Source organism: Ambystoma mexicanum, chromosome 8 (genome assembly GCF_040938575.1).
Source record: "Ambystoma mexicanum isolate Mex_15411 chromosome 8, UKY_AmexF1_1, whole genome shotgun sequence".
NCBI lineage: Eukaryota > Metazoa > Chordata > Amphibia > Caudata > Ambystomatidae > Ambystoma > Ambystoma mexicanum.
The window spans coordinates 1,656,508,654-1,656,527,251 of record NC_090929.1 but is presented as its reverse complement, the minus strand read 5'-3'; positions in this window follow the sequence as shown (position 1 = coordinate 1,656,527,251).

The following is an 18,598-nucleotide window of genomic DNA, read 5'->3' as shown; positions in this document are numbered from 1 at the left end:
CATTATGCAAAATTACATCAGGGCAATCTGTCTTTTTGGCACTGCAGGTGTCATAAGTACTTGGTCCCTTCTCAGAAGCCCCCCGGTCATTGCTAGGGCCATCAGCCCCCTCTTTAGATGGTTGTTTTTGTGCTTTATAGAGCTTTCCTATTTGCTCAGCTAACATTTTCACTTGGGCCTCAAGGCACTGGAACCTTTCCATCTCTATAGAATCCTCTTTCTGTGGCCTAGGTCGATATTGGTTGTTTTCCCCCTGATTGGATCTATTCTGATACCTCTCAGGTGATTGATGTCTGTTAGGATGGTTTCTGAACTCTTGATTCATTTGTGGAGGGGAGCGGGGTGCACCCATTCTTTGATTATAGTCCCCTGGTGGGGAATCATTGTACTGACGTGGATTGTAGCTCATGTTTTGCCTCATGTCCTGTCTCTCAGATTGTGGGTACTGGCCCCTATGTTGATTTCCATTATCAGTAAATCGATCCACATATCGGGGTCTATCCTGGTTACCATATATCATGGTGTTGGGATCAAATCTGCTCTGTGTCCCCCATGACTGGTAGGGACCATCATTTCTTTGATCTTGATTTTGTCTCTGGTTATTGTTCATACCTGCCATATCAGGCCGATATCCTACCCGGGGTCTGTCCCCTAAATACCTAGGGCTGATGTAGCTCTCCCTATTACTAGGATCATATGATTGGAACATTGGTACAGGAAATGGCAATCTTTGTTGATTACCCCTTTGTTCAGGTGTCACATTATTTTTACCTTGGCTTTGAGCAGACTCAAGGGACATTTTGGCTGACCTGATTTCCATTACTGTGGCTGAGGGTTCTTTAGATTTAGGCCTAGTATCTTTCATTTTATCACTTTCTCTACCCTGACAATAGAGTACCTCATATAGTTTTGTGCTTTGATGTACAATCCATTCAAGGGACTTGTCACGGTCAAATTCACGGACCAATTGGGATATGTCTTTCTGTAGCCCATAGAAGTATGCAGTTTTAAACTCATTGGAATTTGGGTCAAAAGATACATCAAAGCGAGAAAATGCTCTTTTTAAGTCTTGTAAAAATTGGCGAGGGGATGAATTAGGTCCAGCAGTGATTGTGTAAGCGACTTTCTTTGCCTCCTGCAATGACTGAAAAGGAGAAAAATGACGCCTAATTTCTTTTTCAAACTCCACCCAGGTCATATTCTGCTGTTCATTTAATCCCTTTATGATGCTGGCCGTCGGGGCATCTAAAGTTAAATGAAAATATTGTCTGTACTGTTCCTTAGGTATCTGGAGTGCTTTAAAAATGTCATGCACCGCTTCTAAGTGATCCTCAGTGCAGCATTCACCTCCCTTTTCAAATGGTTTGATCAGGGCTTTAATGGATTTCATTCTTTTTATGGGGCCACTTGTTGCAATGCATGGAATTGCACTACTTTGTGATTCAATCCTGTTTTCAGGTATATGAGATTGGTGGCTGCCCCCAATGGGAGTATCAAATCCCCCAAGGGCGCTGCAACCAAGTTCAGTCACCGGCCCAGTCACTGGAGCACTAGCTCTTTGGGCAGAACTAGAATTCACCTCCACTCCATTGAATGTGGTTCCCTGCCGCCTCTCCTGGGACCTGGGAATGCACATTTGCTGTTCTAAGTCCTTACACTTTTTAAGGAGTCTGTTTGCTTCATTTTGCAAATAGTTGTTTTCATCACTCATCTTATTAATCACCTCCTGCATGTCGCACATTTGCATTTGGCATTCATTGAACTCTTTATTTCTCTTGTCTCTTTCTTGAGTCAGTTTAATCATTTCTTGTTCTGCACTCTGGAGATCACATTCTTTTTCACAATGTTCTTTTTGTAAAATCTGCATTTCTGAAACAACCTCATCTTTATCCTGTCTAATGTGGTCCACTAAGGCTTTTAAGTGTACCAATTCTTGCTCACTATCCTCAAATTGTTTCTTGCTTTTGGATAACTGAGCATCAAAGTCTCTGCATTTTAATTGCATGTCTTTTTGGCATGCATACATCCAATTCTGCCCTTAACATTTCCTGATTTGTACTTGCCCCATCTAATTCAGTCTTTAACCTGTTAATTAGCTGGGTATCATTTTCCTGCATTCGCAGGGACCTATTCAAAATAAACCATATTTTGCCGCATAGCCGTATTAAACAGTCTTTCTCTGCACTTTTATCGGCTGCATTCAATAATCTTGTAAGGCAGGACTGAATTATGCTGCCTTCTGCAAAAATATTGTCTAGTTTTTCTTTCTGCACCTCACCCTGAATGCGGTCACGCCATTCTAAGGTACTGTTCGACGACCACGTCCCATGTGCAAACAACTTTGCCTCTAAATATTGCACTAGGTCTGAAAATGTGGTTTCCCTTTGTGACATTCTGAAATTCGTTTTTAGTGGCATACTGCTATTATAAAATGGGTTCCCTTTAATGTGCAAATGGCAGTGTGAGACACGCTTGCCAAGCCCAGTAGGTACTCTATGATCACTTTCCCAGCCTGCAACGCACCATAAATATGTTGGGTATTTTTGTGGAGATTTGGGGCCTGACGGTATTTTCTTACCGCCGAAAAATAATTTAGCAACAATCACTCCTTGTATTCAGATTGGGCCATGTACAACATTAATACAGTGGACATGCATTATTTCAGCACACAGACATGCGTGGTTGGTATGCGTGGTTGGTATGTGTGGTTGGTGGTATTTTGGTGAGCATAATTCCCTTGTTTTATTTGTGGCCCCAATATCCAGAACCCCTTATTTTTGTTTAGATTTTTTCCTGTAAACACTAGAGAGACCTCAGGCTTGCATTTCAGGAACACCACATTTTCATTTTTAGTGTGCCACCATGGGAAATTTCTCTCTGTCTTATCTACGGCAGCGAGCTATCATGTGGTATTTTCACTATCTTATATACGGTAGTGAACTATGTCCCGGGCCTCCCTTTTTGCCGACTCATAGACCTCCGGCAGACTACGATACACACAGTTAGTTATAATTGCTCATACTGAATTACATTGTGCACACGGCTGCAGCCAAATCTTATGTTTAGCTACCTTGAAAATGACAATTGCACTGTCTAAACATCTCCCCACATCATCAGCACTGTATTGGTAAATATAAAACACACCACCCGTCTGCTTTCAAATATTTTTGTGTATTATAAAAGTTGCATTTAATCACGATCTCACTCTTTACAGAAATAATGAAATAGCACAGTAACAGCATTATCTGTGATACACTGAAAAGAGAGTGGCGGAGACAAGAACTCAATTTGCAACATTAAACATGTGAGTAAAGCACAGGAATCTCCTTTCCTACACTGACTGAATATTCTCGTACACACTCAGCCCCCACACCTCAGCGAGATAATTACCAGGCTTATTCAGCATGTAACTTCTTTGGCTGTTCGCCTTCTGGAGGGGTTCACCCAACAAGGACAAGCATCTGCCGTCACTCGAACTGGGGCTTGTTGACTGGAAAAGCCAGTCTCTGCAACCAAGTTGAATCTGCTTTAGGAATCAGGCCTCCCCAGCTGTCAACCCCGTCCTTCTTCGAGCTGTGTCAAGATGTCTCTCCCTTTCTTCCCCCAGATTCTGCAGCAAAGTACTAGTCACACCCTCCAACATGATGCTTGATGTGACGTGCTCCAATCAGAATCAATCATGTTCTATCCTCCTACTTTTAACAATGGTTCTTCTTGTACAGTTGCAACTGTAACACGCTGATTTCCTGCTTATTCGAAGTCTTTGCTTCCTGCAGTTACTGTGGACAGAGCACAGGAAGGCAAAGAAAAAAGAAAAAAAAAAAACTTGAACGTGTGTTTAAAACTGATTTTCAGAGTCTGCCTCTTTTTGCAGTGAAGACACATTCTTTTATTAATGAGTTGTAATTATTAGTCTTGTTAGTGATATTAGTTTGTTAATGTGTGCTTTTAACTGTGAAAAATGTATTTGCATTTTATATGTAAAAATCGTCTTTGACTGAATAACCTGCCCTTACTTATATGTCCATGTTACACTGGCAACCCATTGCTTGAAACAACTGCATCATACCAATGCACCAAACCCATGCAGTGGCGCTGCACTTCAAAAAAAAAACATGCTATACATTGATCCTGTGGAGTGGTGCTGTACTCTGTGCTCCCAAAACACGCTAAACACTCCTACAGCATAGAAGGTAAGTGGGGTGGGGAGGGCAGGGAGGTTGGAGGAGGGAGGGAAGGAAGGAAAAAAAAAAGCCTTACCTCTCCCCAGCGGGGGGCGAAGGTAGCGTCTCAGCCTTGGTGAGGCTCAGAGCGGGGATGGACCCGTTTCGAGCATCCTCATTGGCTGATGGGCTGCCATGCCCCCCCCCGCTGGGGACAAAGGCCGTGGAATCCTGACGGAGGGATTCCCGGCCTGGTAACGACTCGGCGAGGGCCAATCAGAATGCCTCTTTCATTCTGATTACGCCCTCGCCGGGTACTAATTGTTTATAGGCGCGTTATTAATGCCATATTCTATCATATCTCCCTCCCGCCCCCAACCTGGTGAGCTGTCTGTTCCCCACACCCAAACACTAACTTCCTATATGGTGTTTAGCTTGCCCTCCACACCTCACAATACAAACCCTCCTATCCTAGCATTGTACCTCTCTCCGACCTAGCGACAGCACCAGCGCCTTTCAACTTTCTCTTGGGCCTTGCACCTGAGGGGTCACGAGCTTCTGCCCCCATGTTGGCAGTCATACCATGAAGCAATATACTTCTTTAATTTGTATATTAAAATGAAATGTACACTTAACAGTGTGGACGTTACAGGCTGCATTTGCTCATGTCCTCAGGCCGTCCACTCCCTCCAGCCTTGCAGTATCCAGCAGAGTGCTAGCTCTTATGATCTCATTGCCCGGGCTTGAACTACATTGGCACCTTGCTGATAATTATCTTTTGTAAGAGGTCATTTATGGTCTTGGTTTATCCACCTTTCCCTGCCAGCCCTCTTTCTTGTTCTGCCATGCAGAGGCCAATGCACCTCTCCCATGATAATCTGCAGCTGCTCACCCCTCCTTTGGCTGGATTCATCGAGTACTGTGTAACGAAACAAAGCTGCAAGCAGGGGCTGATGGTATGAACATATCTCCATCACAATCTATGAACCCCACATCTGACTCAGGCGGGCTTTCTCAGGGGTAGGCAAGGGCAGCCCCAAACATCATTTTGAAATGGGCCCCTTGATCCCCCCCCCCCCCCCGACTCAACCACCTTTAGCCAGCCCTGTCCCAATCCCAACCCTGAACATAACCCCCAACTGGCATTCTGCCACTCCCAACACAACCCTCCGACCTGGTTTTCTGGTACCCCTCACAATACAAACCCTTACCCGCGATCCTGTCCAACGGGTACATGATGGCAACACTGATTCACGGAACGTTTTCTTATGGGATTGCGCCATTATAAAACACTTCCATGAATCAAGCTCTGTGATTCTTTTCTTAGGATAGAAGCTGAGGGCTAAATGTACAAGCCCATTTCAAATGGCCTAATGGGGCATTCTAAATCTACCCATTCACATAGCAATGCAGCCCTCTGCTTCTTTCTTGCCAAGGACTTGGCAGGGCACCATTGCCTCATTTTACACTCACAGGACAGTGCGTTAAATGGAGGCGTAAAGGAGAGGCGTAATGCATTTATGGCTCCATTCTGAAGTAGTGACGAGGCGCAGGAGGGGCACAGAGCGAAGTTACGATCTCTGCCACGCTTCCCACCTCCATCTCATCAGTGCGTTTCGTTTCACACCTGCATCGCATTTTCATACACGGGTAATTCTAATGGATTCCTATGGAATCCGCCTCGGTTTAGCACCTGCTGAAAGCCAGACGGATTCCAGGGAATCCCGCACTAAACGCTGCTTGTGAAGCGTAATGTAATGGCAGCGCTTCCTAGGACTGAGAGATAAAGGATAGTGCACAAGGCAGTTTGCCTCGCTTTACTCTACCTTTGTCCCCTCCTACTTTTTAATTTTTAAAATTGCATGCAGGGGAACCCACGACAGGTTGTGGGACCCCGTCATGCAATTACCGTTCCTACTAAAATAAGGTTGAAAGTTGCTTCACGCTAGGGTGACCAGACGTCCGCATTTTCCCGGGACAGTCCCAGGAAATCGTCCTCCGTCCCGGGGTCCAGGGAGTTTTTTAGTTTCATAAACTGTGTCCCGGAATTGGAAGGGTGGGTGGCTACAATCCCGGTTTTTGCCAGGACCTGATTTTGAAATCCCGAAATCGGGCCCGGCGCGACTCTTCCTGATCGAGAATGGGGGCGTTTTCAGCCCCCCATTTCCTCCCCCTTCCCCTCTCCGCCCCCTCCCCGCCCGCTCTGCACCAATGAGAGGAGTGTGCTTGTGAGCACACCCACCCCCCCCCCCAGCGCAACATGCCAGCGACATAGAAGCAGGATTACGGTTTTATTTGGTCACCCTACTTCACGCGGCTGGGTGTGTAAAATTGTCAAATGAGGGCCTGTAGCCTGCTCGCTTTCTTCACGACAACGGCTGCACAGATATGTCGCACATGTCGGGATTTATCCAATCGAATCTAAACTTAAAAAAGTTTATTTCGGAAACATCCCCAAAAAACCCAACCATAAGTAAGAAAATGAAATTAATTGCGCATCATGACATGCTGAAGATGTACGGGGGCCCTTTTCAAAATGATGTCAGGTGACCCCCTGCAGTGTCGTGTCTAGGGAGTGGCCTGGACTGGCCCGTGCTACCGGGGTGCCCCGCTGCCCCCCATTATCCTAAACTATGATCATTATGTGTGTGCGTGCGCTGGTACTTCATGCCACCCCTGCATAAGTCAGTGCCCCACTTGGGCCACCCCAATGAAAAGTGTCTGGACGCGCCACTGCCCCTCCAAACCCCCTCCATCTTCAGGAAGCATTAAAACTGCACTGACGTGGGATATGGTAGAGTACTCTATGGCAAAAGAGCAGTGGAAAAATAGTATCTACATGTGTTGGGGGACACGCATTTTCATACTTGGACAATTATCTGTTTCGTTTCTCATACTTCCTCCTACATCGATGTCATGGGGTACATCCTCCCGTCCGCAGGCTCAGTTTATATTCGGATGCAGAGGGGAAATGGTAGATAAAGCAATGCAGGGTTTATTTATATATATATATATATTTATAAAGCGCCGAAAGCCTGTGGGCACCGAGGCGCTGGGAACATAAACACAGAAGACAGTCCATCAATCACAGTGCAGAGTTCAAGAGTGCAGCAGTGGACGAGGAGCAGGGAAGAGAAGGTGAGTAGAGAGATTTATTTGAAGAGGTGTGTCTTTAAAGTTTTTTTGAAAGATTTTCAGGTTGCTGTTTTCTGAGAGTGAGGTGGGCAGGAGATTCCATGATTTGGCGGCTTTGACGGAGAAGTATTTTCCCAAACCTTTTTCCCGTTTTTTATCTGGGACATCTGATGAGACTTTTCCCAGCCGATCGCAGACCCCTGCGTGGCTAGTACTGTGGAATACGTTTTTTAGGTATTGTGGGGTGGAGCCATGTATGCATTTGTGGGGCAAAGTCTTGAAAGGAATTCTGTCGCACACAGCCATCCTGTGTACGTTCTTTCTGTGCTGTTTGATATGTTCGTATTTCTGAAGTTTATTTACAATGCGCAATGCATTGTTTAGTGTAACCTGACATTTGTTCAGATTGGTTTCTGAGGCTCCTGCCAGCAGGGAGTTGCAATTGTCCAGCCCCGATGATATTGTTGCGCAGGCAATAGTGGCTTAATTCTCTTGTGACACATAAGGTCGAATGTTTTTTAGGAGCTAGAGAGAATAATTGCAACTTTTTATCATTTGGTTCACCTGCGCGTCGGTTGCTAGTGAAGCCTCCAGGTGGATCCCAAGGGTTTTAACCTTCTCTTGGACCCTAATGTCGTTGGTTCCTATTTTGAATTTGGCATAATCATCATTTAATTTGGATTGGGAGACTTGGGAGCCAAAGATCATAAGCTCAGTTTTTTCACCATTGGTTGGTCATCGATTTTTTCGATGAGGTTATACATGGTTGTTAGTGTGGCGCATCCCTTGCATAGTCCCCTCTGATATCGATGATCAAATGAGTATCGTCTGCGTAATTCGAGAAGAATACGTCCATATTGTCCAATAGGTCACAGAGAGCTCTAATATAGAGATTGAGGAATAACAGGGATAGACTTGCCCCCTGTGGAACGCCACGTCAGATCAGTGATGTGGGGGTGCTTGCATCCCCCCAGTGAATACGAGCTTGCCTATTGGTGAGAAAGGAGAGAAACTATTCAAGTGCATGGGCGGAGCATTGGCCTAATTGACCGAGAGTGTCCTTAAGAATACCATAGTCCACCAAATCAAAGGCGGCAGATACATCCAAAAGGGCCAACATACCCGGTTTGCCTTCTTCGATTAGCTGTAGCATGTGGGACTGAAGATCTAATAGTCTGGTCTCAGCACTGTAATTAGGTCTGAAGCCTGATTGTTTAGGATGTCAAATGTTTTTGGTCTCTAGAAATGTTTGATATTGTTTGTAAGCTGCTTTGTCAAGGATCTTTAGGAGGAAGTTACAATTTGTAATGGGTCTGAGATTTTTGGGGTCCTTGGGATCTAGGTTCGTTTTTTTTTTAATAGGTGTGATTTCAACGGTCTTGATGCCAGTAGGCACTGTTCCGTCCCAGAATTATGCATTGGTAAGCCTAGTTAAAAAAGGGTGAAACTAGTTTTCTGTGAGAGAGAATTATTTTGAAGGGGACAATGTTTTCAGAACATGCTGTGGGAGCCATTGTTTGGAGAATATTAATCATGTCGCTTCTTTCAACCTTAGTGAACGGGAAGGTTTGGTTTGTCTCGTCTGTTGTTTGAGATTTTTTTTCGGGTCTGGGCTGGTGTCTTTTGACTTATTGTCTAATAGTATCGCCTGAATTTTGGATCTAGGCTGGATGATTTACTCATTCAAGGCAGCTTGGACCACAATCATGTCTTCAGTCGTTGTTGAAAAAGGTATTTGGAGGGCGTTAGGTTTTTCAAGAGATTTGACAATCTCGAAGAGCTTTCTAGAGCTTTTCAGTGCTTTTTCTATTTCCACATTGAAGAAGTTTCTTTTTACTTCTGTTACCTTAGTCTTATTGTTTTTTATCAGCCTGTTTCCAGACATCTGTATAAAGCACAGTTTGTTTTTTGTCCACTGGGATTCAAGTCTGAGTTTTTCCTTTTTTAGCTCTTTTAATTCCTCATTAAACCACTTCTGATGTTATGGCTTTTCACGTACCCTTCTATTTTGTACGGGAGCCACTGGGTTCATCAACATAGTGAAGTGTTCTTGGTATGTTTTAATGAGATCGTCTGCTGAATCGTAGTCTGTGGAATACATGATAGTTTTTAAGCAGGTTGTGAGCTCTGAATGACCTAATGTCTTATAATTCATGCAGCTGATGGTTTTGGTTGGGTTCTCAATTTATTGGGACACGTAAGGCAGCTGTAAGGTCCATTCTATAGAGTGGTGGTCAGACCAAATACAGAGGAGGGTCTGGATTTCTAGGATGTAAGTTTGTTGTTACAAATCCAGACAATGATGTGATTTTTATCATTGGTGGAGGTGTTGTTTTTGACTATATATTGAATATTATTAAGGTCCTTTTCGAGTTGGATGGCCTCTTTGTCTGTCGTATTACCTTTTCACCTGTTAAAATTCCCTAGAAGGAGTGTGGTACAGTTAGGGCCTTCCAAGGTGCTCAGGATGTTCGTGAGTTCATCTTTGAAGTTGGGCATGCATGGGGTTGGGTGGCTATAGTCAGTACAATGTTAATGCTGCTGTTAGGGTTCCGATTCCATTTGGCGAGGAGCATCTCGCATTCGTGGCAATCAATTGGGACGGAAAAAAGGCCTAGTTCCATTCTAGCAATTATGGCTGCCCCCTCCCTAAAACTGGATCTTGATTCCTGCAAAGTATAGAATATCCAGGTGGAACGGCTGCGCTAATGGCAAGTCCACTAGCATTATGTAGCCAGGTTTCAGTCAGGCATAGTTGTCAAGCTCTTTCTCTTTGATCATATCATAGATAAGTGGCTGGTCTGTGTAGTTGCAGAAGGATGCTCAGTCGAGATGCTCTGTTCCATTTTGGAGTTTTTTTGTCGGGTTATAAGCGCAATCCGGTTGGCTCGGAGAGCAGCTCAAGAAAGGGGTTCTCCTTCTAGGAAGCCCATGATAGTTTAGGTAGGCAAGAACAGCAGCCGGTCCCAAGAATGTGCAGGGGAAAAGTAGAGATTTACCTGCTCAATGATAAGGGACGGGTCGCAGAAACGCCGCTTATGGCGAGGATCGGTGAAGACCGGCTTGGCCCAGAAGCGCTGGCGCTGAAGCGCCTGACACTTCTATATGAGCTAAGCTGGGGATTGTGGGATATGTAGTCCCAGGTCAAAGTGGTCTTTCTGTCAGATGGCAAAGCACGTTTCCCCAAACAAAGTAATTACTCTGAGGTGCACAGCACACACAGAAGTGTTACCCAATAGTACAAAGTTCCCAGTTGTCGAATAGAAACAATGCAAATCTTTGTGCGTGAGATAACCCAGCGGCTGCACAAAACAGACAAAAAGTAGCTCTTGGCAGATTAGAGCAGTGATGCAAAATTCAACGTTAGTGTGTCTTGTGGTATGCAGTCTATCAAGGAAATTAGTTATTGTCCACTGCACGGCAGAACAAAGAAAGGCAGCCAGCAAGGGATTCTGCAACCCTTAATCAATACTTAAGGAAAGCTATTAAGCTTGCTTTGTCAGATTCAAAGACCCATACCCAGACCCTCCAGGCCAAGGTGTGGGCCCCGTTTCAGGTGAAAATGCTGAAAGGCCCCAATGTCGGCCCTGTTCAGTATTTGGTGTAAAAACAAACAATGTTATACTTTCTACAAAATACGTTCAACTGATAACTTGTTTTGAAGAAATCTAAAAGCTCCAACGTTATGCAAAGACATTTATTTTAATCTAAATCTCACAATATCAAGCAAGAAGGATCAGCAATTTACAAAACAACAATACACAACAATTGCAAAAAGATGATTGCAAATAAAGTGGTGGGGGGGGGGGGGTTTCTCATTCTCAGCCTCAAGTAACACATGATTAAAATGAGGGCTTGAGTCTTAAATTACTATTCCTGCATAGCACCACACTTCTCAGTAAATGACAGCAAACGCAACATATCCAGGAGGGTAGCTCACGATTTAAAAGGGTTTCTTTTGAAAGTCCACAGTTTACACTTTTTGTCTAGTTGACCGTATATGTGGCGGTAGAGGTATGGGGGCTTAAGCTGTAGGGTAGGGCGGGGAAACCCCCATAACATAAAAGAAACACATTAAATTCAGGTCAAACAAATTTGCTGAACCAAGCTGCAGAGTTTCAAAAGATGGTCTTTGGAAGCAAGCCGCACCTGCAGACTCTCCAAATGGCAGCATATAGAGGGCTAAAAAAAGAGGAGGCTTGTGAAGCCCTTTTCTCTTCCATTTTACAGTAAATGCTGTCAGGTGCAAGCTCTCCAGGTGTGATTTAATGTATACGGTTTCAGCAGAGGAAGGCTCAGTTTCATTCTAAGTGGTATTGTGGTTTCTACCGCGCACCGCTGCCATTTTCATGGTCCCCAGGCGCCCAGGCGGATCTGAAAAGGAAGGAGTTTGGGATAGGTTAGTTAGAGGGATAGTGAGGGAAAAAGGGCAAGAGAGCTTTCGATGTGCTGTTGGTAGCTTCAGTTCGGAAAAACCGGTCGCCGTCTGCTCGTTTGTTGTTAGTGGGTCGATGTTGTGTGGCATTTGGTGCGTGGTTGTATATGGGTGGTTTATGTGCGTCTTGTGTGTTGTGGCGAGTAAGTAAAGTGCTTGTGGTGTGCAGTGTTTGCTTTTTTGTGGCAAAGGAATGTGTCTGGTTTCTTCAGTGTTTGAGGGTGGGTATGCAGAGTATTTTAGCAGGGTTAGTCGCCGGTCATCTGCGTCTTTTTCTGTCTGTTGGGTTGATCCGTTGGGACAATCTTATTCTATGGTGTCTTTTTTTTTCCCGGGGTGATTCTGTTTCAGGGTTTCTATTGTGTTTCATTGGCGGTTTTCCTTCGCTGCTATTTCCTCTTTAGCATGGTGAGTTAAAGAGCCATGTTTTGAACAGTTTCCTGATTTGTTGGTAATCTTCTGTTTTTCGTATTTCCTTTTGTATTGGGCACCACTATTATATAAAGTAATGGAGCAAAATGACTTTTGACAGTTTCAGGGGTCATTCCCCCATATTCAAGGTCGCATGCAGCAAATCCCCCATGCACAGGATGATATGGTAAATGTGATAGCCAAGGACTGAGGGGATTGGCCCGCGGTGGTGACTGCACACTTCCTATTAGTTGGAACCACTAATCCAATTCACAAGGACATTATTATAGTATTGAAAACTCCTTGAAGAAAGACCAGTTGAGGTCCAGCAATACATTGGCCATTGATGTCTACTTTTTTTTTATGTATTAAAGATGTTTTCCACCAATCATGATCTATGGCGGCTATTAATTTGTTTATTTATGTATTTATCATATTTTAATTGTTGTTTAATCAAATATGTTTCTATGCTATAATAATGTCCTTGTGAATTCGATCAGTGGTTCTAAACAATAAGAAGAGTGCAGTCTGCACTGCGGGCCTATCCCCTCAGCCATTTGCCATCAATTTCATTTTATGACACAGGATCAATTATAAAAGTAGCCAATAGCACACAGTAGGCAATGCTGCCCATTCACTTTTCCATCATATCTTGCAAAGGCCACTCAGGAAAGGAAAATGGCCGAATATTTCCTACTCATCATGGGCTTCTCCCCAACATACTCCAGTTTTGGGGTCTTCAATGCAGATTTAATACTTTTGAACCAAGGCAGGGTGGACGTGCCCGGCTTCTCAAGGAGTGCCCCTTTGGTGAGAAAGGGGGATCCCTGGGCTCTCACCCAGTACTACCAGGTGTTAAAGTGTGCATAAAAAGTAGTGGAACTATGCTCCCAGCTGGCCCACCCCGTCCCCTCGACCCTGCTCCTTACCGACCCCATGCACACGCTCCCCCACCCACAAGACACCCCACAATACAAACCCCAAACCTGTGTTCTGCCTCTCCTCCACTCCATCCCAACACCCTATTTTGCAAATGTACTGCAGAGACTGATATTAACATCTTAACTGACCACTAGAACTGATAGAGTGGATGGAACCGATAGAGTGGATGGAACAGATAGAGTGGATGGTACAGATAGAGTGGATGGTACAGATAGTGTGGATGAAAAGGATAGAATGGATGGAACGGATAGAGTGGACGAATGGATAGAGTGGATGGACGATCAGAGTGGATGGAACGGATAGAGTCGATGGTACGGATAGTGTGGATGAAACAGATAGAATGGATGGAACGGATAGAGTGGATGAACAGATAGAGTGGATGGAACGATCAGAGTGGATGGAACGGATAGGGTGGATGTGTAAAGACTGGAGAGGGGTGTCTGTACTTCTGCTCTCTATATGGTAGAGGAGAGGCACAGAGCACCCCAGCCAAGATTCTCTATTCGGTAGCTTTGGTCGAGCAATCAAGGCCTAGCTTCTCAGGAGGTCATGCAGGCTGATACTTAAGTACAGTGTAGTCCCCAAGCCCAAACAAAGGAATATCCACACACTGTATTAGTTAAAACACAGTCTTTATATAATTAATATTCAAGGTTATGTAAACTATCACAATAACTCACTTTGTGCTCAGAAAATCAACAATGGTAAATATATACAGTTCTAAAGTGGTACCACAACGATTATTAGATCTTATTAACGTGCATCAACTATACTGTCAAAATGTCACACAGATCAATAAAGAGGAAACCAGCAGTAGCGAGAGGAAGGAAAGCAAGATGGTTGAACAACTGGCAGAATGATATGATATGGCATTTGTAACGCGCCTATACACAAGTGTTTCAAGGCACGACGAGGCAGGGAGGGGGGAACAAAGGGAAGACAGACAACGATCCTACTAGGCCAGGTGTCATTCAGATTGCGCAAGTGCATGGGTGGAGGGAAAGGGAAAAGTGCAAGGGGAAAGGGAGGAGGGGAGTGCAATACAGGGTAAGTAGAATAACAAATACATAATAGGGCCAGCTGGTGGCAAGTGCAGGGTAAGTGCAGACAAGTGCTGGGAAGGGGGGCTGTAGGGATACAGAGACAGTCCCGCAGTGCAGGGGTTGCCAGGGAGACAGTGCAAGTGGAGAGTGGCTGGGCCAAGGACCGAGATCGGTGAGGGTGGCCCAGTTGCAGATTCAGTGCAGTTTCAGTCAAGAATTTAGCAGGGGAGAGGGGGAGAGAAAGCAGAAGCAAAGAGGAAGGTTTTGAGGTGCTTCCGGAACCGGAGATGGCTCTCCTCAAGTTTCAGGGGGGCAGGAAGGCTGTTCCAGAGGGAGGCCCCTGCCGAGGAGAGAGATCTACCCCCAACTCATTGCTTGGAGAAGCGGCTGACTCTGAGGGAGTTGGAGCCGGATGAGTGACGAGCTCGAGAAGGAAGATATTTAGGAAGAGAGAGTTGAAGGTATTTAGGCCCCAGGCCCCAGAAGGCCTTGTTGCTGGCCCCGTACCACTAGACACAGTTCTGTGTGAAGATCCCCCCACCTGGGCAACCTGTAGGATAACAATATAGCACAAGCCCAGTCCATATATTGTTCTATGAGTCTTATTTCCTTCTACAATAGTTCTACAGCCCTAATGTACCTGGAATTGTAGCGTTCGTCAACAGGAAATCGACGGCCCTTCTTGAGTGCCCTCCCTTTAAGGCAGGAGTCACGGGTCATGAACGTCCGACGGAGAACAGGGTGAACTACGGCAGTGAATTGCCAGCTTCGTTCCACGCGGTGCTCGTCGACGACGGAGCGTTGGCGTCCTGTAAGGAAGAGGCACGCGGGGCACCTCGGTGACGATAATTCTGGACCGCAAAGAGATGATGAAGAGCTGAGGCCCAGCAAGGGCGTCAAGTCATCCGCGTCTCTGTGGTCTTTAGGTGGCGGGAAACCCATCTGTGGATGCTCCTCGGCGCGTCGACGGTCGGGCCTTCTCCAGTGGGATAAAGCGGGCGGCGATGCAGATGAGAGCGTCCGTGGATCAAATGAAGTTCTTAGGCAAACAGGAGCACGGCGGCTCCAGTCGGCGACGTCGTTGTTGACAGAGGCGGACAACAGTCCGGGCGCTTCTCTTTGGGATTCCGCGGCAGTGCCCGTCTCCGGTCAGCAGCCTGTCGTAGGTCTGTCTACCAGGGAGCTTTGGCAAAGATCAGCTGGTGCACGATGGTCCCTCGTAGCTTGGGAAGAGGGCGCCTTACCAGGTCCTCGCTGGGTCAGTCCTTGGAGACACAGCAGCTTTCAGATTGATGAAGGAGAGCAACAGCAATTCTTCTCTTCCAGCAGGGCTTCAAGGTTAAGCTTCAGTTTTACTCCAGTTACTCTTCGTAGTGGACTTCAGCTTCTGAACATGAATTCTAGCAGTGAGAGGCCCCCAGATATACTAGTTGATCTCCCATTCATTCTGCTGGGTCACAGTCAGGCAACCAATTGGTCAGAAGGGCATTCATGCAGGCAGGCATCCAATCAGGTGCATAGTGCATTCAGGCCATTCACTCCTCTCCAGACACTCACAACAAGTTATGTGTATCTGGACAAGTACCCAGCAATTCAACACTCCACGCTGCATTCATATCATTTTCGGGCAGGGCTATCTCAGTCATTGTGTCAAACACCAGATACTAGACACCCACAACACAGAATGCGTATTTGTCACACACTCCATTCACCCGGGTCCCACCTACAGACCTACAGGGTGTACCCACAACATACAGTCACTGGGAAGGCTCCAGCCAGTCTAGCCTGGACTTCACAACAACACCATATATGGAACTTCCACCCAACTGCCGGTCAGGGGGAAGGGACAGAGTCAGGGCTACCCAGGACTTTGGGAAAACAAGGTAACGGGCAATAGACAGCAAGAGGCCACAGGGGCCCTCTTGTTTCCTATCAGGAATCAACTGATTCCAATGGCAGGGCCTGGGTATCCCAAAATGGAGGATACTCAGAGCACCTGTCAAATTCATGATGGAGCTGCCACCAGCCCATAACCTGCTCTGTGGGCCACACACAGGTGCCCAAAAACATACACTAGGGGCACAGGGTTATACCCGCACCCATGGGTGCCATAAGGGTATCCCATGGGTCTGTTCACCAAACCAAAAGAGAGAGCTGCACCGCCAGGAGTCCCACAGGAACTCCTGCGCGTGAAACATGACAGAACACATGATAAAAAGCAGTAAAGGACAAGGATACAGAGGCCCTGTCCTTCTGATGCAGGATAGAGTGGCTGAAGTAGATGGAAAAAGAAGGGAAAGGATGGAAAAGATGGAAAGGATGGAATGGATGGAACGGATGGAACGGATGGAGCAGATGGAACGGATGGAGCGGATGGAGCGAATGGAGCGGATGGAACAGATGCAATGGATGGAATGGATGGAGCGGATGGAACGGATGGCACGGATGGAACTGATGGAATGGATGGAGTGGATGGAACGGATGAACGGATGGAACGGATGCAAAAGGTGGAAAAACTGGATGGAGTGGATGAAAGGATAGAGTGAATGGAGTGGATGGAAAGGACTGAGTGGATGGAGTGGATATATCTCTGTGTATCTCTGCATCTCCCATTTATGCTATGTATTTGCTATGTACCTGTACCCCCTTGTTATCTGTATCACATGTTTACCCTTTCCATCCTGTCACTTTATATACGTATGCCGCTATGTACGCCACCTGTCCTGCTCGCGTGCTTGGTCGCAGGTGCTTTACAGATAACCACCATATCACGCTACTATGCTTACTCTCTCCTATACACCATCATTCAACTAGAACACAGCTATACTATGACACATTTGGCCTAGCTGTCCTCATACTAACATGACCCCACAAACACCTCATCATCCTAATAAAACACAGCTAGCTGAGCACATACCGGCTATCTTAGGCGTCTCCTCAGGCCTAACGCAGCCAGAACTCAGTCTGGGTGTCCACCCTCCAGACTAAACACATCCAACTGATTTCCTCAGCACCACACCTACCGCTAAGAAGCAGCTATCATGCAACAACCACACCAGCTGCACACATATCCGGTGTGCCCACGCACCAAACGACACTCCCTCTCTCTACTGACTTGAACTGCGGTTCCTGAGGGCGTTCAACCTACCAGCGCTTTGAGGTCATACCAATGATACATAAGGCGCTATATAAATGCCAAGTAACATAACATAACATAACATAACATAACATAACATAACATAGCATAACATAACATAACATAACATAACTATTACATTCAGTCATTGTCCCCCACAACATGCAGCTATATCCACCCACCCTTTCTAATCACCCACCATTCACACCTCTTAAGGGACATCCCAAAGACTAAAGACCCCTGTCCCTCCCACCCATTACCCACACACAGCCGTGCCTGCAATATTGTCACATTAATCGGCTGCTTCAATGCAGAAGACAAATGCTTATCAATGCGGGGGCATGGCTATCAGGGGGCTCGGGAATGGGCTTTATGTACCAAGCAGGCTACTGAAATAAACGAGCAACCCAGTAGATGCAAGACAGTTTGACGAGATGTTACGTTAGAGCAGATCCAGCAGAGACGAGGTTTGAATGCCCAGTATGGGGGAATCAAAAAACAAACATGCCCTTCGTCTGCCATCCAGGAACAGTTGTCAGCCAACAAAAAGCAAGGCAACAATGCATGATTTTAAGTAAAAGTGCAGAAACATTGTACTCTTTAGTTCCCACCCACTCCGACCTCCAAGTATAACATTGGCCTAATCAAAGCTTTTCCAAGCAGGGAGGGGGGGGGCAGATCTCTCTCTTCCGCAGGAGCCTCCCTCTGGAATGGCATCTCTGACCCTCTCAGGCTTGAGTCAGATCTTGTTAAGTACCGGAAGCTTCTCAAGACCCTCCTTTTCTCTTCTTCTTTCCCTCTCCCCACCCCTGCTAATGTCCCCCTCTGCTGCTTTTTGACTAGCAGCCTGGTTCCTTCTGAGTCATACAGGGCACCAGGCCCTCCACGACCAGTTTCCCCCTTCATCTTGGTCTCCCCTGACCCCCCACCCTATTCTTGCACTTGCCCTACCAGGCACCCTCCCCATGACATAAAACCCATTGCCGAGCCCCCTAATAGCCTGCACCGCTACTGAGCCTGGTCCAGCCCTGTTCCTCGCATTTAGCATGTGGACCGTCTTCCCCTGCATTCCTCTGGCACTTGTCCACCTGGCTTCCCTCTAGCACTCGCCTACCCCAGGAGCCCTCCCCTCCAGATCCCCCCAGCACTTGCACGCTCTCCACTCTGCCCTGCACTTCCCTTCCCATCCTAGCATTATTGCATTCCGCTCTGACTTGCACCCCCCCCACTCCCCTGCACTTCTTGTTTCTGCACTTGCACGACCCGAATGACACAAGGCCTAGTAGGGAAGTTTCTTGTTTACTTTTCATCCCAGTCCCCTCCCACCTTTTTT